The following is a 26,306-nucleotide window of genomic DNA, read 5'->3' as shown; positions in this document are numbered from 1 at the left end:
CTATAATGAGTATGAACCTTGTATTGTGCCATGGCTGAGCTGCAGCTGAATTGTTTTTTTTCGATGAACTGCATTGTGTCACAAGCTGGCTCATTGCCTGTGACAAAGAGGGGAGACAGATAATGATGAGCATGAGGTGAGTGGAGGTATGGTATAAATTAGTGATGTGACGTTCTGTATCGAGGCTTCGAAGCGTGTGTCGAGTAATGGAGGGGGCGTTTCCACGATGCGCGTATCGAGGCTTGCTTCATTTATGGGAGGAGCTGAAAATGATGACGTCCGAAGCCTCGCTGCCCGGCTGTACCACGTGACTGGTTCATGAAGTGGTTCGAACTTTGCCGCGAGCTATGACAGGAATATAAACCCCTCAGACTTCATTCAAAATGTGGGTGTTTGATGCAGAGTTGCGGTTAGTGAGAGTTTGGAGACAGTTTGGAGGTTTAGGAGAGAAAGTCAGGAGAGAATGGAGCCAGCTAAGAAGAGGAGGATGTTCCCCCACTTAAAATGATGACAGAGGTCAGTAATTTGCACCAGAGGTACACTTCAACTGTGAGAGACAGAATGTGAAAAAAAAAAAATCCATGAATTCACATGGTAGGATTTGTAAAGAATTTATTCGTAAATCAGGGTGGAAAATAAGTATTTGGTCAATAACAAAAATACAACTCAATACTTTGTTATTGCCAACAAAGGTTATGTTACAGAGGTCAAACGTTTACTATAGGTCTTTACCAGGTTTGCACACACAGTAGCTGGTATTTTGGCCCATTCCTCCATGCAGATCTTCTTGAGAGCAGTGATGTTTTGGGGCTGTCGCCGAGCAACACGGACTTTCAACTCCCGCCACAGATTTTCTATGGGGTTGAGGTCTGGAGACTGGCTAGGCCACTCCAGGACTTTCAAATGCTTCTTACGGAGCCACTCCTTTGTTGCCCGGGCGGTGTGTTTTGGATCATTGTCATGTTGGAAGACCCAGCCTTGTTTCATCTTCAAAGTTCTCACTTATGGAAGGAGGTTTTGGCTCAAAATCTCACGATACATGGCCCCATTCATTCTGTCCTTAACACGGATCAGTCATCCTGTCCCCTTGGCAGAAAAACAGCCCCATAGCATGATGTTTCCACCCCCATGCTTCACAGTAGGTATGGTGTTCTTGGGATGCAACTCAGTATTCTTCTTCCTCCAAACACGACGAGTTGAGTTTATACCAAAAAGTTCGACTTTTGTTTCATCTGACCACATGACATTCTCCCAATCCTCTGCTGTATCATCCATGTGCTCTCTGGCAAACTTCAGACAGGCCTGGACATGCACTGGCTTCAGCAGCGGAACACGTCTGGCACTGCGGGATTTGATTCCCTGCCGTTGTAGTGTGTTACTGATGGTGACCTTTGTTACTTTGGTCCCAGCTCTCTGCAGGTCATTCACCTGGTCCCCCCGTGTGGTTCTGGGATCTTTGCTCACCGTTCTCATGATCATTTTGACCCCACGGGATGAGATCTTGCGTGGAGCCCCAGATCGAGGGAGATTATCAGTGGTCTTGTACGTCTTCCATTTTCTGATGATTGCTCCCACAGTTGATTTTTTCACACCAAGCTGCTTGCCTATTGTAGATTCACTCTTCCCAGTCTGGTGCAGGTCTACAATACTTTTCCTGGTGTCCTTCGAAAGCTCTTTGGTCTTGGCCATGGCGGAGTTTGGAGTCTGACTGTTTGAGGCTGTGGACAGGTGTCTTTTATACAGATGATGAGTTCAAACAGGTGCCATTCATACAGGTAACGAGTGGGGGACAGAAAAGCTTCTTACAGAAGACATTACAGGTCTGTGAGAGCCAGAGATTTTCCTTGTTTGAGGTGACCAAATACTTATTTTCCACCCTGATTTACGAATAAATTCTTTACAAATCCTACCATGTGAATTCATGGATTTTTTTTCCCACATTCTGTCTCTCACAGTTGAAGTGTACCTCTGGTGCAAATTACTGACCTCTGTCATCATTTTAAGTGGGGGAACTTGCACAATCGGTGGCTGACTAAATACTTTTTTGCCCCACTGTATGTAAATTTCTACAGAAGATGTATTTTCATAATACTGATGGTGCAATACAATTTATGTTAAGCTGTCTTTACTTTTGTACAAGGTGAAGTGTTTGCTATGTGCCAGGGAGCTGGGATATAACAACACCTCATCCATGCTTAGGCACTACAGAGCTTTGCATGAGAATAAGGGGAACACCGATTGTGGAGCAAGACCAGGTGAGCCATCAAATGTCATGATAATACAGCATGCTGTAATGTTACTAAATGATATAACAATATTATACAGCTGTAATAAGTTACGTGTGTGATATTTATATTTGTGCTTTGTCTTTATTGTCTTTCCTCAGGAGAACAATCTCAAATAGATGAAGACCTGGTTAGCATGGTGATTGAGGACTCCCAGCCATTTAGCATTGTGGAGGACAAAGGATTTAAAAGATTTGTTAATTCGTTAAATCCTAGCTATGTTCTCCCCACTAAAAAGGCCATAAAAGCAGTGAAAATTTAGTTTTTACAGAATAAAATGTGAATAGGCAGGACTGAGGCTGTAGCTGTCCATACCTCAACGTTACAAAAGCACAACCACTGTCCACACCCCAACCACACCTCACCTTACAGTAAATGATCATTCCCATTTTAAGCATTTCCAAATGATCATTTTCCATACTGCCAGTATAAATATACATAGTATACTGCCATCACTACAATATAGATGTTTTACACACTCCTTTTGTTGTTGACATTTACAGGCTGTGTGCAAAAGGCCACACTCTTCAAATTCATGCCAACTAATATCTTTACGTCCAGTAGGTGTCCTACTAGAGCAAATGAAGCTTCAAGAAGCTTTGCGCTGGGATGAACCAATTGGATGAAAAGCTTCAGTGCTTCATGAAGCTTCATCTGCCCATCACTAGTATAAATAAATGACAACGGCGCATAGATGAGTGAAATACACGTTTGATGGTTGTCATGGTCGGCTGTGTGGCAGGCAGGCAGGAGTGGTGGACCCAAAATGCTGGACTCTTAGGAAACGAGGTTTCAACTGAAAATGCAGCTTTATTGCTGGAACAAAACTTCAAAATAAAATAAAACTCACAAAAGCAAACAAAACTCTAAACTGAGATGCAGGAGGACTGGAAATCATGACCACACAGCAAGTGAGGGTGAGCATACATTAACGACACGACACTGACACTATAAGATACACTGGGCTTAAATACACTGAGGGAGTCATCAAGGAATTAGAGACAGAAGGGGGACACAGCTGGGAGAAATAAGACCTAATGAGACAGGGAGAGCAAAGCCGGAACACTGACATCAGACAGGAACAAGAACCTTCAAAGTAAAACAGGAAACAAAACACACTTTTCTAAGACACGGACTACACAGAGAGAGACAGACTTGACACAGACCAAAGTCTACTAAATAATAATCATAATCAAAACAGTATCACTGATAAATCAAATCATAAATCATAATCTAGAAAAACACCAAAGCATGAAAAACAGAAAGCTGGGTCAACATGACCCAGAACTGTGACAATGGTGCTGTAACACACAAGACATGAAATATACCAAAACCCAGAGTTTTCAATCCTAGAATCAAAAGAACTAAAATGATTAGTGAAGGCCTGCTTAAGCTTACACAGGTGTACCCAAATCAGCCTAATAACCCTCTCTGCCTTCTGGGACAATTTAAGAGGGAGAGAGAGAAGGCCATAGATGGGCAGATAAAAGCAAAGGAACAAGTGACAGCAAGAAATATGGCTCTAGTCTACAGGCCCATAATCTATAGGTGGTTATGGTCTATATAAAGAATCAGTGGGATTCCTCTAGAGCCAACATGTCAAAATAATGAACTAAATTCAGTGCTGCTTTTTTAACAATAGAATAATTCAGTTTGTTTTATTAAACTTCTTCGAAAATGATCTCACAAAGAATGATCTACCCTGTCCTCAATGTCCTTTTAGGGAACAACCCCGGCATGTAGCCCATATTTGGATCACACATAGTCCAGATATACCGCACACCCTGTCAAGCCTGGCCACCTGGTTCCTCGGCAGAAACATTTCTTAAACCAAAAACACATAACTGTGTATAACTGCTGACCTGAAGGGGGGATGAATGTTGAAACCTTAAATGCCCTTTTGGTAAGTGGCAATTGCCAGTGACAAAGATATACATTTTAAATAACTAAAAAATGGTCTGTATTTGTGTAGCGCTTTACTAGTCCCTAAGGACCCCAAAGCGCTTTACACATCCAGTCATCCACCCATTCACACACACATTCACACACTGGTGATGGCAAGCTACATTGAAACCACAGCCACCCTGGGTCGCACTGACAGAGGCGAGGCTGCCGGACACTGGCGCCACCGGGCCCTCTGACCACCACCAGTAGGCAACGAATGAAGTGTCTTGCCCAAGGACACAACGACCGAGACTGGTACATTCAACGAAACCTACATGATCAATATTCCATTCTAGAAGAGAACAGAACTTAGCTTTTATGAGAATATTTACCTTGCAGTAATCTGTACTAGATGCCTTTTTAACCAGAAAATAAGGGATCTCCCAGTTTGAAGGACAAGGCTCTGCAATGCTATTGTCAAAGATTTACTTCAGCCTTCAGATGTTTTTTCTTCTCCTCAGACATGTTTCTGCTGTACCAGGACCAGCATCTTCTACATCTATGACACGCTCTAGGATGTATGTTAGAGATTTGGTTTCTGATAAGTTTAACAATCTCCTTACTTTTAGTCACATCTAAATGTCTTAGTGTGTAAGTGTTTCAGAGTTTTCACCAGGCTCTGTATCAATTCAGACACCCCCCACCGCCCCACACAAAAAAAAATAAAAAATAAAAAATGAGCCAAAGCCTTTACCACTCCCCTAGTAATGACAGTACACAGAGGATAAGCAGACAGATACCTGGTCAGTTGACAGATCACAGTCAACGAAAAACAGCATCTTGATTTAGACTGACACAGTCACTAATAAAAAGGCTGTCCTTTTGATCACCTTGTTACACTGCAAAGTCATGGACTTGTGACAGCACAAGCTGGGAAACTGTCATCAGGGCACTATCCATCAGAGTCTGGGGATTTTGGAAATTCCTCTCTAGAAGGCGCTGATGGCTGCTTTATGATAATAGGATAACTATCCGCCTGCACATGGTTTCCTGTCAAGTCATTTCCCAATAGCATTGGCACTCCCACAGCAGGGAGCCACAATGCCTTCATCAAGACCACAAGTTGGTGTCATTTGGTATTAAGGAACATAGAAGGGGACAGTGCAATGATATGAATAATGACACAGCAATCAGTATCAGCCAAAAAAAAAATGGATTCCATATTTAAAAGAATCCGTCACCATTTCATGATACTATTGAGAACATTGCTACTTATCAATTATACAAAGCTATCAAATACAAAAGCAGAATAGTCGCAGTGAGGAGACACCAGGCCAAAACGGGTCTGTAGCTTAGTGTATTCAGGTGATTTCATAGGAACAACCATAACATCCACTTTAGTTGAATCAAATTACTCTTTTTTTCTTTTGATCTTTTGAACACTCTTTCTTCTAATGCAGTTTTCCCTGAGAGTATCAACAAGTGTTGGAATTATCTTTTCATCCGACACACTGTTATCAGATTTTGATGCAACTGCCTCACCTGCTGGCCTTATTGGCCTAAGGTAATTGTCATCTCCCCAAAACTTCTTGTTCAACATATATCCTTGACTTTTGTTTATTAATAAATATATACAGAGTCCTTAAACCTCAGATGCAGTCTACATCCATTTTATTAGTTGTGGCTTCTCCAGCACCAGTTCTAATTTCAATTTCATACACTTTACTATTTGCAAGGATGAATAGGCCTCTTGAGCCTTCCTAGTCAAAAACATTGTAGCAACATAGTCCTGTCAGTATCTGGCTAATCCCCAGCTTTAGCAAAGAGAAAAGAAAGCATCTTTGTCTGACTCACTGAATTTAGGAAGCAAGCAGAGATTTTTTTTCACCAAATCAAACCATTAGTCCTTGTTCTCGACCTGCTGACAATCTTTTGCGAGAGTCCCCTCAAACTACTTTTTCTCTTTAAATCTCTTACCAATATTGCTACACTTCTGGCTTTGCCTGTTCATTTCTGTGCTTTATTTTAGGCTCTACCTTTCATTCATATTAGAGGTACCCTGTATCAAACAACTGTTTTAAATGTACCTCTAGTATTTTTTTTATTCAAATATGAAATGACCAGTGCTAGGTAGGGATGGGTATCGTTTAGGTTTTATCCGATACCGGTGCCAAATCGGTACTTTTGAAACGGTGCCGGTGCTCAAACGGTGCTCAAACCGGTGCTTAAAGAATGGAGAACACAAAATTGGTCCAAAAACCTCTCATGTTCAGCTGTTTTTTGTAAAAAGATAACAATGTTAGCCTTTTCTGCAGCTATGGGGCATATATGGTATCACTCTTGGCTGGAAGCAGTACTTAAACAATGGAAAAAACACAAACTTTGTCCAAAAACCTCTCATGTTTAACTGTTTTCCACTTTTTCTTTGGTCATTTTAGCCTTTTTAGCCAGGGTGAAGGGAGTATATGCCATCAAACAAGAAGACAGCCGCATGTAGCTATGATGATGTTTGCTAGCTCACCTTACATGCATTAATGTAATAACGTGGTTAGCCTACTCAACGTAAATTAGCTACTCACGCAGAGAAGAACGGCTGCTGCCACCATCATCCGTCATCATTTCTGCTACACTGGCAGGGCTAGGGGCCAGGACTCTCCTCTTCGTGTTTTTGGGGGATGTTGCATAACAGGCAACCCACCCGCAGTAGATGCGCTCGGTGTGAGGTCTCGCAGCAAGCTATCAAATACGGCGCATTTCTGGGCTTTTAAAAAAAACGCTATGCGTCGCCAGGTGTTTCATCGGATTTGAGGTGTTACCTCCTTTGACAGTATCACAGTATCAGCTTAAAGCACTTGTTGCAGGCTGCTGAGTTTGCATCTTTTGCTATGAAGTACAGCCAGACTTTTGACCGCTTCGCCTTGGACATTTTTAATCTGTAGCTCTGCTCTAACAGAACGTACGTACCTGGCCTCGCCTACTATCCTCGGAAACGTAAAATGATTGGCTAGAATCTAAAGTGTATCACAGCTCAGGAAAAAAAAGCACCGAAATGTGCGCTGCTTTTCGGTCTGGTTACTACCGTTTATGTCAGAACGCACCGGACACCGGTACCCATCCCTAGTGCTAGGTAATATATTGTCTCTTGCACTGCTCCTAATAATCCTAATAATTAAATGGCTGGAAACATGATGAGCTGGAAAACAAACCATATCTACATCTACCAGGACAGGGCATTTGCCACTAGTCCCATAGTGGACATATTAGTCAAATCATATACAGGCCAAGTCAAGCATGATGCTAGATTTATTTCCTACCACATGACTGAATCTCAGACAACCCCCACTTGTCACAAGCTGGTTCACAGCGATTTTTTGTCAGTGACTTGTTCCAACATGCTCTGTGCCTCGTCTCCTTGTGTCACAAAGCTTGTTTGCATACTGCATGCTGAATATTGTGATAAAACACCACTTTAAGAATGTGAGGGGGTTAATCAAGAGGAGCACCCTAGGCCATGCTAATATCTTGCTTTGATTTCAGAAGCTACTTAACTAATAGCTAACATTTATTGAGTCAATTACAGCACAGGTTGCAAAATAAAAGCAGTAGCCATCACACTTCAGCTCATCAGCAGTCATACAAGCAGCATGAAAAAAGGAGTATGCTAACAAATTAAGTTTTAGCAAAACATGAGGCAGAGTACTATATTTTCTTTTCAGATTTTGACTGTACACTACAGTACAACGTATGTCCTTGCATAACTTTTAAAAAAGCAATCCTTCTTTATAGCAGCATTTCCATGAAATGTGTAATTAGAACACCAACATTGCCTTTTATGCCCTTTAAAAAATCTTTTATGAGGCTCTACAAATGACTATTCAACTCTCCATGTGTGCTTCTGATGAAAAATCTCATGCGGTTTGTTATGATCTTGGAGTCTGTTGTAAAATGAAAAAATAAAATGTATTATAGGGCTCTGTTTTTAACCTTACACCATAACCCTGAGACAAATCCTTCATTTATCTCAGTCTGTATTTGACTTATGACCACTTCAATCAGACTGGAAAAAGAACAGCTTTGTATACCATATTGTGAATGATGTCAGAAAATTTGCTGTTCACAGCTGTGCTGACGCACAAAATCCAATACAATCTATAACAAAGTGGATTGTGGATCTGTAATGATGTTCAGAGCTGCTGGCTCTGGTTAAAATTAAATTAGTCTTGCAGTCCAGAATCCCCACCCTCTCCGCTTTCAGTCAAGAGCCCATTAGTAAACCAGTGACAGACTCCATTCTGTTCCAGAAATATATGGCCCCTCACTGGCCTTGTTTGATTACATCGCTGCTCACCATTTCTCTTTTGTGTGTCCATGAAAGGACCTCTTAAGTCAAGTTACTTACCCAAGTATCAGTTCTTGGATTGATTTCTGGGTTGCTTTGCTCATCATTAGCGTTGAGCGTAACAGAAAACCAATGAAAATAGATGGCTTCTTTGCATTTTTTTATTTCAGCAGACAATAAAGATGAATTTTAGTTCCCCAAGGCGCAGAATAAGCAGAAAACACCTAAAAGGAGTTGATCAATTCTATAACCTCTATGGTGACATTTGAAAGCTGTCTTTGGCCATTTGGGGTTAATTATGTAGCATAATGTGAGAAAGATTAAATGAACATTTTATGCAATCCTCAAGGGAGACTGTGTTGCCATATAAGAATCTAACACACGGAAGCTTATTCATTTGCTTGGCTGCATTTCAAATGATGTCTTTACTTCAGCTTTTTTTTTTTTAAACTACACATACATACATACATACATATTTATCTTCTTGTCTGCATCCAACAACTGAGCATCCAGTGACTTCAGTGTGACATGGTGGAGAGACCAGAGGGGTGTGTGCTGACCTCTTCTCTGACACTTTCTGTGTTGGGGATTTGTGGAGAAAAAAAATCAGGATAAAAGATGAGGCTGTGATATCGCTCTCCTTGTTCATTCATCGGTGTCACATTTCACCTGGCAACAAAAGAGATTCGCGGACATTCACTTGAGCCCACACCCCGGCTCTTTGTGCTCATGGACGATAAGAAAGAGCAGAATAAACTGGTCATTTTATCTGAACCAGGTGGCTGAGTGACATGTTTGATTTTTGTAATGCATAGCTTTGTATTCTCCTTGATGCTGTAAGATGGAGACTCTGTTTACATCAGCGTTAGATAGAACAGTTATAGTGTTGGGATGCCAAATACCCAAACTGCATTTTTATGTGACATATCAAAGCAAGTCTCAGTGTCAACATTTCAACTGTTGTGGCTCCAACATAATGATGTGGAAAGCATTATCTAAGCTGTTTGTGTAGATTCCAGTCTTTCCTGGAGGTTGTGAGGTGTAAATCTAAATGTTTGTATCATATTAAATACAGTCTGTGAGACCTTTATTTTTTTTCTCCTTTAGGCCTTCCTTAAAATATAATTTTCAGACTGACAGTCTCCATCTGAAAGTTAATCTTGCCCAGCTAATGAATCAGTGCAAACATTTTCTCTGCTACACAACATAAAAGTGTACCCATACAAATATGCAACTTTCAAAAATGTATGGTTTACATGAATACTGACTCTGCTGTTGGCTTATGAATATTTAAAGAGGGAAAAATAGGCTCTCTAATCATACTTACTGAACAGCAAACAAAGATAATTATGGTATATGTTAGCCGCTAAAGCCAATATTCTCCCATCACCCTCATTCTATTATATGAAAACATAAAAATGTTTGACTTTTTTTTATGAACCTGAGCAAACTGGGGCAATTTTGACATGGAATAAACATGCACAGACATGGAAACTTTATAAAAAGGTCATCCACGTACATTTTTGAACTCCAGAGGTAATGACCTACCAAAGCAAACAGACAGATCCCACTGACAAACAAACACTGCCATGTTTGCCATGCAAGCTGAGCAGCTGTGATAATCCTCATCTCTCTGCTTGTTATCTAAACAGGTAGCAGCGTATGCATACATTACCAGTTTGCATCTCTGAAGTGAAGTGCGGTTTGTCGCAATGTGATAATAGTGGCATGATAGACTATTTATCCTGCTAGTGTAAATGTTCTACTTTTTGTCTAGGCCCAGTGAAGGCAGAGTTCGGCCGCAGGAGGCTGAAAGGCCAATATGCAAATGCTTGTTATCCATATACAGTATACGATTTTGTTTTAAAACATTCAGGGCTAAACTTGGATACTTTATATGCTAGCTGAAGTTGGACAGTATGACATTTTGACAGCAAAGACAACTAAAGTAGATGGCTGAGTTTTCAGAATAGCTGTAAATCTATATTTACACTTATATGAGCAATACATGAAGAGCATAGCCTCCCCATTTCAATGAAACCCCAACCTAAGTAAGAGCAAAGTCAAGAGAGAATAGTACCAACCAAACACACACACAACAAAAGAAAAGAGTAAGGTTATGCTTACCTTACTGTCAGATGAAATATAACCTTGCTCAGCTTTTACTGTAACAAAATATGGTATCATCTAGCAATGCACTTTGTTTGCAATCAGTTGAGTGTATACATCACTGCTAATGGCACAGGGGATAGAATGATAGCCCCTGTGATAAATTATTAGAAACCAATGTGCAGGGTATGACAAGTTTTGAAATGTATTAATATATTAATGAAACTGACCTTGCTGGAACATACATCAGCATCATTTTGCCAGCGCCTGAAACAGCATGCTCTCACCAAGGTATTCCCTCAAGATTTTGGTAGGAATGCAGGTAAATATATCCTTGTCTTAAATTCACATGCTAATGTTAGCATTTATTTTACCACAGCAGGGAGGTCTGGGTGTAGAGAAAAACACAGCAAGCCATTTATCTTCAATATACCTGATCAAAGAATATAAATGGAACCAGCCCAAATTGCACTTACCAGCAGTCGCAGACACTATTTCTTCCCATAAGAATGTTGACTAACTGTTGACCGAGAGCTGCTTTTTGCCACTTCTTTATCATTTCTAACATTACAATGTTGTGTGGCGCTCATGTTTTTCCATAGAGATCAGGATGACATTTTTATTCTTTAGTTTTTCATTATATGTTGAAAATAGTTTTGAAAAAAGAAACAAAATAGTGCACAAGTGCATCTTAATTTAAGTATGTGAGAATGTGTCTTTTGAGCCAGGATTTCTTTATTATCATAATGCATTGTTGAAATAAATAAATAAATGTTCCTCATCTGGTAGTGGTTTTCACTTACAACGGTCTTCTTCCTGTTCATTATTTGCCAATAAATCATTGCTAAATGAAATTCAGTTAGTACAGTTTAATCCAATTTTATTATACAGTTGCCCCAAGGTGCTTTATATTTTAAGGTAGGCCCTACAATAATACATTCAGAGAAAAACCCAACAATCATATGACCCCCTATCAGCAAGCACTTTGGCGACAGTGGGAAGGAAAAAACGACCTTTTAACAGGAAGAAACCTCCGGCAGAACCAGGCTCAGGCAGGGGCGACCATTTGTCACAACCGGTTGGGGTAAGAATAAAATGATGGTCTTTCTTCAATAGGTACCATATTCTGTAAATGTGTTAAAGTGAAAGTAATTGAACAGCTAGCTAAAACATTCTAGGCATTTACAGCTCAGCAGATATATCTGTTAGAAAAATAGCTCGGAGTCAGTGAAACTCTGAGATATATCCTATTATATACTCTATATTGTGCCAACTGCAGTCTATTGAAAAATGTACCAGTGATGTCTGAGATATCACACTCTATGGTAAAATGAAGGACTGATAATAATATCAGCTTTGCAAGCAGATAAGTTGTACTTTTATTGTAGAGGGAAATATGTATTTCCCATATTTTCTGATATGTGTGACAGTCATCAGTATGCATTCACACCTTAAACAGTCCCAACTCCTAAATCACACTACTGCCTGTCATATTTATTTCCATCATCCCACTCATAGCTGATGGACTGATGACAGTAAAGAAGATTATGTTTTTTGACTTTCTCATCAATCAAATTTAATGTCTGCTGATACTTTATGAGTTTGAACATTAAAGGGAACACACCTTTGGATAATCCTAATGTGCAGTGCGATTCAGTCATTATCTAAGGTTATTCTTTGATGTTCTTATTTCTGTGATGTATTGCACCAGTTTGTACAAGTTCATTTTTATCCCATTCCATCTTGTGATGAGCAGGTCTGTTTGATGTCTGTTTATTTTTTTATGAAAAGTCATGTATACATTAGACTGTACATATGTTTTACTGTAAAGTGTACAATAAAGATTCAGCTACATGTTTCCTCATTTAAAGGGAGTGCAGAATTATTAGGCAAATGAGTATTTTGTCCACATCATCCTCTTCATGCATGTTGTCTTACTCCAAGCTGTATAGGCTCGAAAGCCTACTACCAATTAAGCATATTAGGTGATGTGCATCTCTGTAATGAGAAAGGGTGTGGTCTAATGACATCCATCTCCATCCATCTTCATCCGCTTTATCCGAGGCCGGGTCGCGGGGGCAGCAGCCTAAGCAAAGAGGCCCAGACCTCCCTCTCCCCAGCCACCTCCTCCAGCTTATCTGGGGGAACACCAAGGCGTTCCCAGGCCAGCCGAGAGATATAATCTCTCCAGTGTGTCCTGGGTCTGCCCCAGGGCCTCCTCCCGGTGGGACATGCCTGGAACACCTCACCCAGGAGTCGCCCAGAGGGCATCCTTGTCAGATGCCCGAACCACCTCAGCTGGCTCCTTTCGATGTGGAGCAGCAGCTGCTCTACTCTGAGCCCCTCCCGGATGGGATGTCTGATGTCTAATGACATCAACATCCTATATCAGGTGTGCATAATTATTAGGCAAAATCCTTTCCTTTGGCAAAATGGGTCAAAAGAAGGACTTGACAGGCTCAGAAAAGTCAAAAATAGTGAGATATCTTGCAGAGGGATGCAGCAGTCTCAAAATTGCAAAGCTTCTGAAGCGTGATCATCGAACAATCAAGCGTTTCATTCAAAATAGTCAACAGGGTCGCAAGAAGCGTGTGGAAAAACCAAGGCGCAAAATAACTGCCCATGAACTGAGAAAAGTCAAGCGTGCAGCTGCCAAGATGCCACTTGCCACCAGTTTGGCCATATTTCAGAGCTGCAACATCACTGGAGTGCCCAAAAGCACAAGGTGTGCAATACTCAGAGACATGGCCAAGGTAAGAAAGGCTGAAAGACGACCACCACTGAACAAGACACACAAGCTGAAACGTCAAGACTGGGCCAAGAAATATCTCAAGACTGGTTTTTCTAAGGTTTTATGGACTGATGAAATGAGAGTGAGTCTTGATGGGCCAGATGGATGGGCCCGTGGCTGGATTGGTAAAGGGCAGAGAGCTCCAGTCCGACTCAGATGCCAGCAAGGTGGAGGTGGAGTACTGGTTTGGGCTGGTATCATCAAAAATGAGCTTGTGGGGCCTTTTCGGGTTGAGGGTGGAGTCAAGCTCAACTCCCAGTCCTACTGCCAGTTTCTGGAAGACACCTTCAAGCAGTGGTACAGGAAGAAGTCTGCATCCTTCAAGAAAAACATGATTTTCATGCAGAACAATGCTCCATCACACGCGTCCAAGTACTCCACAGCGTGGCTGGCAAGAAAGGGTATAAAAGAAGAAAAACTAATGACATGGCCTCCTTGTTCACCTGATCTGAACCCCATTGAGAACCTGTGGTCCATCATCAAATGTGAGATTTACAAGGAGGGAAAACAGTACACCTCTCTGAACAGTGTCTGGGAGGCTGTGGTTGCTGCTGCATGCAATGTTGATGGTGAACAGATCAAAACACTGACAGAATCCATGGATGGCAGGCTTTTGAGTGTCCTTGCAAAGAAAGGTGGCTATATTGGTCGCTGATTTGTTTTTGTTTTGTTTTTGAATGTCAGAAATGTATATTTGTGAATGTGGAGATGTTATATTGGTTTCACTGGTAAGAATAAATAATTGAAATGGGTATATATTTGTTTTTTGTTAAGTTGCCTAATAATTATGCACAGTAATAATCACCTGCACACACAGATATCCCCCTAAAATAGCTAAAGCTAAAAACAAACTAAAAACTACTTCCAAAAACATTCAGCTTTGATATTAATGAGGTTTTTTTGGGTTCATTGAGAAGATGGTTGTTGTTCAATAATAAAATTATTCCTCAAAAATACAACTTGCCTAATAATTCTGCACTCCCTGTATTGATTTTGCCTTCAGATCATACAGAAGTTCTTCTTATGTATGTTTATGTCTTTGTAAAATGTGTTCAGTAAAACATATTTCATGCTTGGTGTGTAGAATATAACAGGTTTTATACTCAGAAAAACAGCCTCTCTTGGACTACTTACCGATTATTTTACTCAGACACAAATGTGTAGTTTCATGTTCTTTTCCTAGAGTGTAGTGGAGTCACACAGAACATACTCTGACATTGTTATTATGTTTGCATGAGGACTGAAGAATTCACTAAATGTTGACATGCACAGATAAAGGATATAATGGCTTAGCATACTGTATGTGTTTTCTATATTTTTGTTATTTTTACTTAAGCAGATGTATTTTTGACTCTGGTGATGTTACAAACCTGTAGTTTCTATTCTGAAATAACCATTATGTGTGGTGAGGATAACTAAGAGAGGATGGAGGAGACAAAGCCACCTGAGCAATCCTCATGGCAGGAATATTATGAACTTTAAATAATACATTGCAGACTGATGAGGCTGACAGAGTTTTTTACTGAAAAGACGGATATATTTTCACAAGGAATCAGTTAATCACTTTGCCAGGGGGAGTGGAGCACTCAAGGATAAAAATAAGTCATTAATAACCACAGGAAGTTAGCAATGCCAATAAGATTTTTCACATCTACTTTTTTTTGTCTGAGTGCATATTAAGAGTGTGTTAACTAAGGTGCCTATTGCATCCCAACAGTATGGCACTCCACTGAAGAGTGGGGAATAAATGAAAAACAGAACACCGAGTAACCTAGTTCTGTTTTACAAAATGGCAATCAAAAGATAGCTTTATCTAAAAAGAAGGAATTAAAAAAAAAACAACAACACAAGAATACAAAGAGCAAAGGAAGTGTGAGATAAACACCTGCTGCTGATTTACTTCAGTGTTGGAAACCAGCTCCAAACTCAAATGTTCACACATGATTTAGTCAGAAAAAAGATAAATAAAAAAGATAAAGAAGGCCACAGATGTTTAACATACAGTTCAGTACTCATACATTCTTCTAAACTATGATAATATTCCCTAACACATTAGCTCATATAGATAATAATTAAGATATCTCAAATGTTAGATGGATAGCCATAACATCCATCCATTCGCTTCCGCTTATCCTTTTCACGGTCGCGGGAGCCTATCCCAGCTGTCATAGGGCAAGAGGCAGGGTACACCCTGGACAGATCGCCAGTCTGTCGCAGGGCCAACACACAGGGACAGACAATCATTTGCATTCACACCTATGGGCAATTTGGATGAACCAATTAACCTATCCCCACTAACTGCATGTCTTTGGATGGTGGGAGGAAGCCAGAGTAACCGGAGGGAACCCACGCAAACACGGGGAGAACATGCAAACTCCACACAGAAAGACCCCGGCCTAATGGTGGAATTGAACTCAAGACCTTCTTGCTGTGCAGCAACAGTGCTGACCACCGTGCCACCATGCTGCCCATTAGCCATAACATGTATCACAGATGTTATTTTTTCTCTAAGAACTCTAAAAACATCATACTCTGAATCTATTTTCATAGGGTGGTTTAGCTCTCCAAACCTAACCGGGCCTATGTGAAACAGTAATTGCCCCCTAAAACTAATAATTTGCCGTGCCACCCTTTGCAGCAAGAACTGCAATTAAGCATTTGAGGTAACTGGCAGTGAGTCTTTCACATTTCTGTGGAGGAAATGTGGCCCACTTCCATGCAGAATTGTTTCAAAATGCATTACGTGTTTCATGTTGTTGCCTGTCTAAGGTCATGCTATAGCACAGACTTTCACTAGGCCACTACAAAACTTTTTTTTTTTTTTTTGCCACTCAGAGGTCCACTTGATGATGTGTTTCTGATCATTGCCCAGCATAACAAACATATTCAGGACAACTTGTGATTCATCTTCAGGATTTTCTTGAAGACAGTAAAATTCTTGGTTCCATCAATTACAGCAAGTAGTCCTGAAGCAGCATAGCAGCTCCAGATCGTTGTAGTACTACCATCGTGCTTGACTGTTGGTGTGATATTCTTTGTCGCAGCACTCAAAGCTTCCAAAAAGCTCAAGTTTTCTGTCATTAATGTGTCTTGGGCTAATTTTGTTTAGCCAGCCACTCCTTGGAAGATTCACCACTATTTCAGATTTTCGTGGATTTTGTGGAATGACGGCTCTTATCAAGTCCATAAACTTTAGAAATTGCTTTATAAGTCTTTCCAGACTGATCATTGCCAATGACTTTGTTTATCACCTATTTCCAAAGTTAATGACATGATGTGTTGCTTTTTGAAATATTTTAACCTACTTCATTTGGTCAGGCAGGTTCTATTAGGCCAGTAATTAGGAGTTGGTGCAGCTAGTGAAATTGAACTTCGCTTTCCAAAAACATGTGGCTAATCACACTTAATTTATCATTTAACAAGGGGTGGCAATTACTAGGGCCAGGCATTTCTTCTAGTTTTTTCCCCTTAGTAAATGTAATAGTTTAAAAACTGCATTTTGTATTTACTCTGGTTATCTTCATCTAATATCAAATTTTTTAAATATTCAAAATGTAATAAATGCAACAAAGCTAAGGAATTTGGAAAGGGGCAAATATTTTTTCTTGGTACTCTAACTTCTAACATCAGCATGCAGGCAGATTTTCCTGGCTTGGTTACCACTGAGGGTGAGAAGTTAGGGGTGCAACGATACTCGTATCGATATTGAACCGTTCGATACAGTGCTTTCGGTTCGGTACGCATATGTATCGAACAATACAAAATTTGTAATTTATTTTATCAACTTTCCTTCTGACGATGCTGTCTGTGTTGAGCGCTCAGTGGATCTGCGTTCGACTACTCCGCCTAGGCTGCACTGTCGAGCGCAGATCCACTGAGCGCTCAACACAGACAGCATCATCAGAAGGAAGAGCGCAGGGCAAGCTGGCGAGACAGAAGTTAAGCTCTCCTTGCAACATGGCAAATTGAACCTCCCCCACCCTCATTCAGATCTGGCGTTTGGAATTATTTTGGTTTTCATGTGACTATGACCCTGAAGGTAAGCGCGTCATGGACTAAAGTAAAACAGTATGTTGGATGTGCCACGCAATGCTCAATTACATGGGTGGGAACTAGTGTGTTAGCGCAGTTAGCTCGTTAACGTGTTGGCCGTCTAGCCCCATGCAGGGGTAGCTCGTTAACGGAGATTTGCCGTGTTGTGGCGTTAACGTCATTTCAACGAGATTAACGCTGACAGCACTAATGGGAACACAACGAATATGACTGCACATTTATACCGACATCATCCTAGTGCAAAGACAAGTGGAAGCAGACAAAAACAACAAGCATGCATGCTACAAACTTTACCCGAGTCATTTAGACAGCCGTTAGCACATGATTCTCCTTATGGGAACCTGATATGTTTAATATTGTGGCGAGCTCAGACAAGGAGGAGACGGAGGTGTCGTTTGGTCTTGCTTCCCGTGAGCTAGCCAGGGAGCACAGCCGTTTATTGACATCTGCAGAAGAACACTGCCGCTAGCTAACTGCTCAGCGCGGCAACCGCACAGCAACAACAACACACAGAGCGCCCTCTGACCCCGGAAGGACACACCGTCGCAGCGAGAAGGCGTCACCCGTCACTATGGCAACATAAACAAAACATAACTGTACAAACAGAACCCCGAACAGCCCTGACCCGCTACATAGCCCCCACCTAAGGGGTCAGTCGTCCCCGACTACCCCATTACCCCACACAAAGTCCTGCAAATGTCCAGGTGCCTTCTTTTGGCGCACCGGCCGGTCACAACCGGCGGGGGAAAAGTCACTTGGGTCAGAACATGGGGTGCCACCATCATCCCACATCTGACACCAATGTGGCGAGCTCAGACAACGAGGAGACGGAGGTGTCGTTTGGTCTTGCTTCCCGTGAGCTACCCAGGGAGCACAGCCGTTTATTGACATCTGCAGAAGAACACTGCCGCTAGCTAACTGCTCAGCGCGGCAACCGCACAGCAACAACAACAACACACAGGGCGCCCTCTGACCCCGGAAGGACACACCGTCTCAGCGAGAGGGCGTCACTCGTCACTATGGCAACATAAACAAAACATAACTGTACAAACAGAACCCCGAACAGCCCTGACCCGCTACAATATGCTGCTGAGAATATAGCCCAGAAGAAGCGTATAGTATAGCTTTTATTTTGGAAAGAGCCATTTCTCTGTAATAAACTCTCTTTTCCAAAGATGAGTGATTCCTCAATCAGATTTATTTTTTTAATTACTTTTGTTTCAGCAACATTAAATTTAAAAACTGTACTTTTGAGTTAAAATACATATTTATAATTTTAATAAATGACAAATTAGAAAGGCATGAACATTTTTTGTATCGAAAAAATATCGAACCGTGACACCAAAGTATCGAACCGAACCGAACCATGAATTTTGTGTATCGTTGCACCCCTATGAGAAGTGTGCACATTAACACACTTATCTTCCTGACAGTTACACAGATGTGCAAATATGTACATAACTGACCAAACAAGCATACATAAATAAATGAAAATAAAACAAACAATGCTGGTTCAAAAATTAGTATGCACATGGTTTTATTTTGGCTCTGGCTTATTATTCTTTGGCCAAAAATTCCTCTACGTAGGAAAAACCCTGGAAGGTAGTTTCACGGTGGGTAATATAGAAGGCAACACTGTTACTATGTGAGTACATCCTCAAGCAGTTGTTAGTGTGGCTTTTAACTCTTACATTTTGATAAATAACAAGTAAACAAATCTAAAATTAAAGCCTGTATTAAATTGCTGTTTATGTAAATTCCTCAAAAGTTAATATCAAATATGACATCTGTGTATTTTTTTTATAAATTTAAATGAGCAGTGCAAGAGGTGGCAGTGCATTAATTTTCCACAATTCATGTCAGTTTTCAGAGCAACAAAACAGATATACCATTTAAACAGCCATTACAATTATCCCATTATACCTGTGTTTATTACACAGTTTACCCTGTGTCACCACAAAACTCATTTTCATTGAAGCTTCTAACAAAGTAGTTCATATTTATAAGTCTATGAACCACAGCACATCAGAGGGAGAAGCCATATGGCTTAGATCAAAACCTCCCCTCAACTGAAACGAAAACTCTGCTAATTAAACGCTTCCCGATTAATTCAGCCACTCTAATTAGATGGGAATTTATTCCACATCAATATTTCACTATGTCAGCAGAAACACCGGCTGGGCCACAAGAGAGTGGAAAATATGGCTTTTTTAAAAAAACCAGTCTGCCCTACCTCCCTATCGCACCCCACTGCTACACACACAGGCACACACACAGTAATTGTGTGTACACGCATATGCACAGCTGCCCCACTTATTTAATCTTTTTTTTTTTTACGCTGATGAGTCATTTTCCTCACTGACTGATTTTGAGGGATGGAAGGATGCAAGAAAATACACGTACAAAGTTGATCAAGTATTTACAGCTTAACGTACTGAATAGCCACCAATATTAGACGTACCCCCTTTCATGATTTCCATCATGGACTTAATTGTGTCTTGATTTAAATCGAGTTCCACCTAAAATCCTCCCAAAATAACAACTGCTGATCAAGTCATTGCATTTCTTTTACACTTGACTTCACTTTATTATCTTATTCTGTTGTTCTTGAACAAAGCCCAATGAACCCAATGTATTTATATCTATATTATTATTATATAGATATAAATACATTATTATTATCTTGAATCTTAAAATTTTGACATTTTAAATAACATTTGAAAGCATATGACAAAGTGGTAACAGTGTGGCTAACAAAATAAAATCTTGATAAGAAAAACTAATAAGTAAAAATGAGTCAAAGATGAGCCAGTCCACTTAAGACCTCTTTTGACTGAATTAAATAAAGCATTTATTTTGTGTGGCACTGCATTTGACCTGTGTTACAGTAGAAATCTTTTCCTTTTACTGTTTGTGCCTAATTTACTTCAGATTTTACTACATACTGCATGTGTAAAGCGTCCTGCTGTGTCCACCGCTGTTTCACTGCCCGCTGTTCTACAGCAGCTGCATTTGTAATATAGAGGGTGGGCCATTTATATGGATACACCGTAATAACATGGGTAATAACATTGGTGATATTAAAGTCCTGTTTGTGGCACATTAGTATATGTGAGGGGGCAAACTCCTCAAGATGGGTGGTGACCATGGTGGGCATTTAGAAGTCGGCCATCTTGGATACAACTTTTGTTTTTTTCAATTCCCATTTTATTACGGTGTATCCATATAAATGGCCCACCCTGTATTTTAGATTTGTGTATTTATTTTTCCTTCTTCCTTTATAGCGTGCTGAATAAACAATAACAGCTTGTTTGTGTAATAAGAAAGAAAGGTCATAAAAGTGAAGTTTTGTGATGAAAGAAAATCCGGACAGAAATCCATTTTATTCTATAGATGAGTCATTGTGTTTGTTTCTGTTTGATGCTTGATGCTTTCACTTCACGACGGGGATGTTTTTTGTTGTTTTCTTTGCCACATTTCAAGTTGATTTTTATGGTGTGATGACTTGTCAACTTGTTTAGATTTCTTGCAAGAACTAAAAGCACATTTTGAGTTCAAGATATAGGTTTGTATATTTTTAATGAGAATTGGTAGCTTTATAGTTAAGAAACAAAAAAAAACATTAATATGATGTAATTGATTTATTTATACGACTATTTTTTTTCATGCAGTTGCAATAATTCTGCAGTCATCACAAATGGCTTAGTTTCTGCCACCCTGTGTGGTTGGGAATTGATGTGATTAAAGTACTATTGCAAAACAGTCATTTATAAAACTGAAAACATAAATAAATAAGTAAGAAATGAAGATCAACATTATTGCAATAAAAAATAAAGAATGTTGACAAACTAGTTAAGCAATGAAAACAAAACAACAGAAAAAATATAGCCAAAGAAAAGAAAGGTTTGATGATGAACAAATCCAACAGAGAGCAAACCGGTGGTTTGCTACACAGGAGTCCTTTTATTGATCTAGCACAAATCGCTCATTCTCACCACTAAGAGCACATTTTAGGCTTGTATGAGAATAGTTCTAAACAAGCAAGATAAGTAACCAAGCGCTTGGACTGCCATACAAGTGAGTGGAAATCCAAGTCTAAAGTACAAAAACCACTTTAGCTCCATGTAACCTTGACTTGACTAACCTTGTAACTTTGACTGTGCTATACTAATAATTAGCTGAGCCAGAAAGATGTCATGAAAACTGGACATAATTTTATAGAATGCATATATTCTTTGCTTTCTTTGTTATATGACTCCAGATGAACATGTGCCTTACATGTAAGACAATTTGGGCAGTAAAATATATAAATTACCTTTGGCAAATGAGGAGCGTAAAAAGTCAGGAACTGTAAGTCAAAATAAAGATGACACAGAGGGATTAGCTGGCAGACTGCAGATCAACATGAAAAAAACTGAAAGGTAGTTCAAGTTCAGGTTTGTTTATATTGCATCATTTCATACATACAAATGCATGTTAAATGTTTAACTGGTTTATGAAATTTAAAAAAACACACAGAACAGCACTGAACAGAGGAGCATGGCGATAAAAAGTTTAGCTAAAATAAGAAAGTCTGTGTGAATTTTGTTGCTTTCCATGTGGTTTTGCTTCACTTTTTTCCTCATCCTTGGACTTCCATTGAAAGGAAAAGTGAAACTGCAAGTTGCCTATAATTACGAGTTGATTTGTTTGTGCTGTCTGAGCTTTTGTTATGTTGTTTGACATGTGGCCTGCCTGAAGGGGGTTAGTGTCACCCAAAGTACACTGGGATATGATTCTCCTATCCTCCACCTGAATGAATAGGAGAAAACAGATGGAGCAGGAGGTGTTTCTGAACAAAATGGCAGCACCATTGTCATCATGCTTCTTCACATTATGTTTTCCAGAAAGGGATGAGTCATCACACTCACCTTGGTCTCTGACGACAGCAGTTTGGAGCCTGACAGCCTACTGAGAAAACCCAAACATGTCACAGTGATAAATAGGACATATGCATGTATTTCATTTTATCAAGCTGAGAGGACGATGGACAGGTTGCTATATACTGAATAGTTAAAAGGATCCTTAATAGCTCTATGGTGCTATTTAATTCTGAGAGGATAGCTCATTCATGTTTTATGGTCTTAGCTCTCGAGGTGGATGTCCTCCACTCTGGGCTCTAAAAGTCTTGCAAGGTTGGGATGGTTTATGTGCTTTGGTGACCAAAGTAGTGCCCCTCTAAGCAAATGCCTCTCACGTCACTTGTCACATCTGAGACTGGCTTTAGACCCACTCGGCAGACAATGTCCTCACGAAGAATTCCTGGCAAGCTTCAGCAACATAAATTCAAACATTCATCCATCTGTTTTCTTAACCAGCTATCCAATTCTGGATCACAGGAGGGTTGGAAACTAATCCAACTGAAATAAGGGGAAAGGTGGGATGAGTCACCAGTCTATTGCCGGGGCTTATAGATGAGCAAATGGTAAAAGGTGTTTATTGGCATCACCGACTGACGGGAAATAACTATTTGACTGCTTAGCGTTAATATTGCGTGTGGAAATGCATCCTACCTGGAGCCAGTATACGGAGGCACAAGCTGTAGTTTTTCAGAGTTTACGTATTGTAAATAAAGCAAAAATTCATGAGAGTTTCTGAGAAACTAACTTTGGTCCAAAAGGGAGGATTATATGTGTTTGAAATTAAGCTTCCCTGTGGACTGTACCACACACCTCACCCCCACCAGTCTAGTATCCATTAAGCTTACTTGTGTGAAGATTCATTAGGAAGACAGAAACATTGTCACTTGGTCCGACGTTTCGTTTAGCCAGACAGTACGGCTATCCTGTATTACAGAATCTTATGGATATGGTGTCTTTGTTTTTTAAATTATTTATCACTTTTAAAAGAATTCAAAATTGTTGCAGTTCTGAAGTTTTAGATTGTTCTACAGTTTGGTGATCTGTTTAAAGGTCTGTTGTTGCTCTTTGCTTTAATAGCACATCAATTCTTTAATTCAGTTATAGCAGAAACACGTATATGCAGTACGTATATTGCCTGTTTTTCCTCAATATTCACATTTTTATCACATTTTTTGGTCATCATGCCTTCATTTTTCCCCCGTGCTATTATACATAGAGCATTTTCCCTTATATGGAGCATTCCAGTGACCTAGAGCAAAATGTAACTGAGGGGCATTTAGATGATGGGAGTTTATGTCTTTCTTGAGTGGCCATCATCCATCACAGATGTTTGTTGAATGACACGCTTAACATTTAATGGAAAGAATGAGGGAAAAAAACATCCATAAATTATGACCTTGATGCTTGCATGTAGGAGTCAGGATGTGGTATGACTGATGGTATTTTACTTGCTGCTAAGTAACCATATCCCAGTGGCATTATTCATGTAACCCAGCATAACCTGTAACCCATGCAAGCTCATTTTTGCATCACAACAGACTAAGAGATTTACAGAAAGAGCTTTAAACTTTATACAAGAAAAAGAAGTCTAATATTGTCCTTCTAATTGCAATATACAAAATTTACTCAATATAAATCACGTATATCTTTAAGCTGTAGGATATTGTATAGCCACAGTTTGCTTCCTGTGGTAAAAGGGTCCATCTGGAGGGTATGCACAATGTCATATCTTCGAGATGGCACCTTGTAATACTTGGTATAATGCAGACAAGTTCATGGTTCTCTGGAAAAAACTATACTCTCGGGTTCCTCTGTGAATTTTGTGTGAGCTGGAGTGTGTAATGGCAGTTTTAAAACTGAGATATCTAGGAGTTTTGATGACTGGAAAGGTTTGGGATGTTTCTTCAGTTTATTAGACATTGCAACATCTTGATTCTGTTCTGTTGTAAATTTTCTGCTGTGATTCATTGTCCTGTTGCATGACCTAGATACCCTCATATTTGAGTCACTCTGAGCCACAACATAGGTGTTGAACACATATTAAACAAATACATATGTAGGACTGCTTTCTTCCATTTGCACAATTTGTTTTATTTTTGTAATTTGTTATTATCCAGATGTCCTAAAACCTCCATAAAAATCCAAAAGAGCATATTTCTCCTATACTGGCTTCCCTTCATTGGCTCCCTGTTAAATCCAGAATTGAATTCAAAATCCTGCTCCTCTCATGCATGGTCTTGTAATAATCAGTCCCCATCTTATTTTAATGACCTTGTAGTACCACATCACCCCATTCGAGCACTTGCACTGCAGGCCTACTTGTTGTTCTTAGAGTATTTTAAAGTAGAATGGGAGGCAGAGCCTTCAGTTTTCAGGCCCCTCTTCTGTGGAACCAGCTTCCAGTTTGGATTCGGGAGACAGACCCTATCTGCACTCTTAAGATTAGACTTAAAACTTTCCTTTTTGCTAAAGCATATAGTTAGGGCTGGTGACCTTGAATCCTCCCTTAGTTATGCTGCAATAGGTGTAGGCTGCTGGGGGATTCCCATAATGCATTGGATATTTCTTCTTCAGTCACCTTTCTCACTCACTATGTATTAAGAGAACTCTCTGCGTTGAATAATACTTGTTATTAATCTGTGTCTGTCTTGCGCAATGTGTTTTATCCTGTCTTCCTTCTCTCACCCCAACCATTTGCAGCAGATAGCCTCCCTGAGCCTGGTTCTGCCGGAGGTTTCTTCCTGTTAAAAGGGAGTTTTTCCTCCCCACTGTCGCCAAAGTACTTTCTCATAGCGGCTCATATGATTGTTGGGTTTTTCTCTGCATGTATTATTGTAGGGTCTACCTTACAATATAAAGCACCTTGAGGCAACTGTTGTTGTGATTTGGCGCTATATAAATAAATGAAAATGGCCTCATCTGACTCCTACTTCCCCTCTTAATCCCTTTGAAAGCAGTAATGCAGTAATACTTAAATTTTTGCAGGAATTGTGTCGTTCTGGGAAAATGTTCTTTTTCATATGATTTTAGCTTAGCTTAACTGAACATATAACAGTTTGACTATTTTTTTTAAATGTCTTTCATTCAGGTCATGAGAAAAACTTTCATAACTTAGCAAGCTGGATCTTTATTTTCTTAAAACTCCTTTATTTCTTTTTTGTATACCAATCTTTATTTGTATGAAAAATCAGCTCCCGATGGTCCACAAGTGAACTTGATTGGATTATAAATGTTTGCAGACTCTCAGAAATTTCATCTCAGTTAAAATCAAAGTCTTAACTCTGTGTGTTTTATATTATGGTTTCCCTGTATTTTTCCTGTTATTGTCAAGCTGGATAGGATAATTTGTCCTAGGCTGACTAGATTGATTTCTTCTTTAGATCTCTGCACCGGCTAATAAATAGTGGAAATCTCCCCAGCTGGCAGGGCTCTGGGAAGCAAGCTATTTCGTGAATATTAAATCTTCTACAACAAGAAATTTCTCTCCCTTAAAAACCCTGAGCAAAAACAAGCACAATGTGAGATCAGACACCCACTGACGGATGTGCTGTAAAGGCTGAATCAGGCTACACAATAACTACCTGTGTGTTCACGGAGGAGGATTTAGTCCGTGGGCATAGCTTAACAACTCAGTGGCTAACAGTCGTGCACCAGCAAAGTGGCTTGCTGTGCACTGTAGCAGAAAATATAACACCAACAAAAAAACACAGTCACTTACAGCAATTTTCCAGCGACTGAGCAAGCTCGCAACTGTAGAACAGGAGAACAATGACAGCAGGAAGACACTGGGTTTGACACAAAGTCTGGTAGTGAAGTACGCTTTAAACTCCCACAGCAGTGTCGTACTAATACTGCAAACCGGGGCTTACGTTAGAAAAACACCTGCACTCGGACAGTGTGCTAGCAGTGAACATGTGGGTGGAGAAAGAAAAATGTGGATGAGG

Source organism: Copadichromis virginalis, linkage group LG1 (genome assembly GCF_057382275.1).
Source record: "Copadichromis virginalis isolate Kocher_CV1m ecotype Utaka linkage group LG1, C_Virginalis_male_GT1.1, whole genome shotgun sequence".
Lineage (NCBI taxonomy): Eukaryota > Metazoa > Chordata > Actinopteri > Cichliformes > Cichlidae > Copadichromis > Copadichromis virginalis.
The sequence above is the reverse complement of the archived record's forward strand: the minus strand, read 5'-3'. Positions refer to the sequence as shown.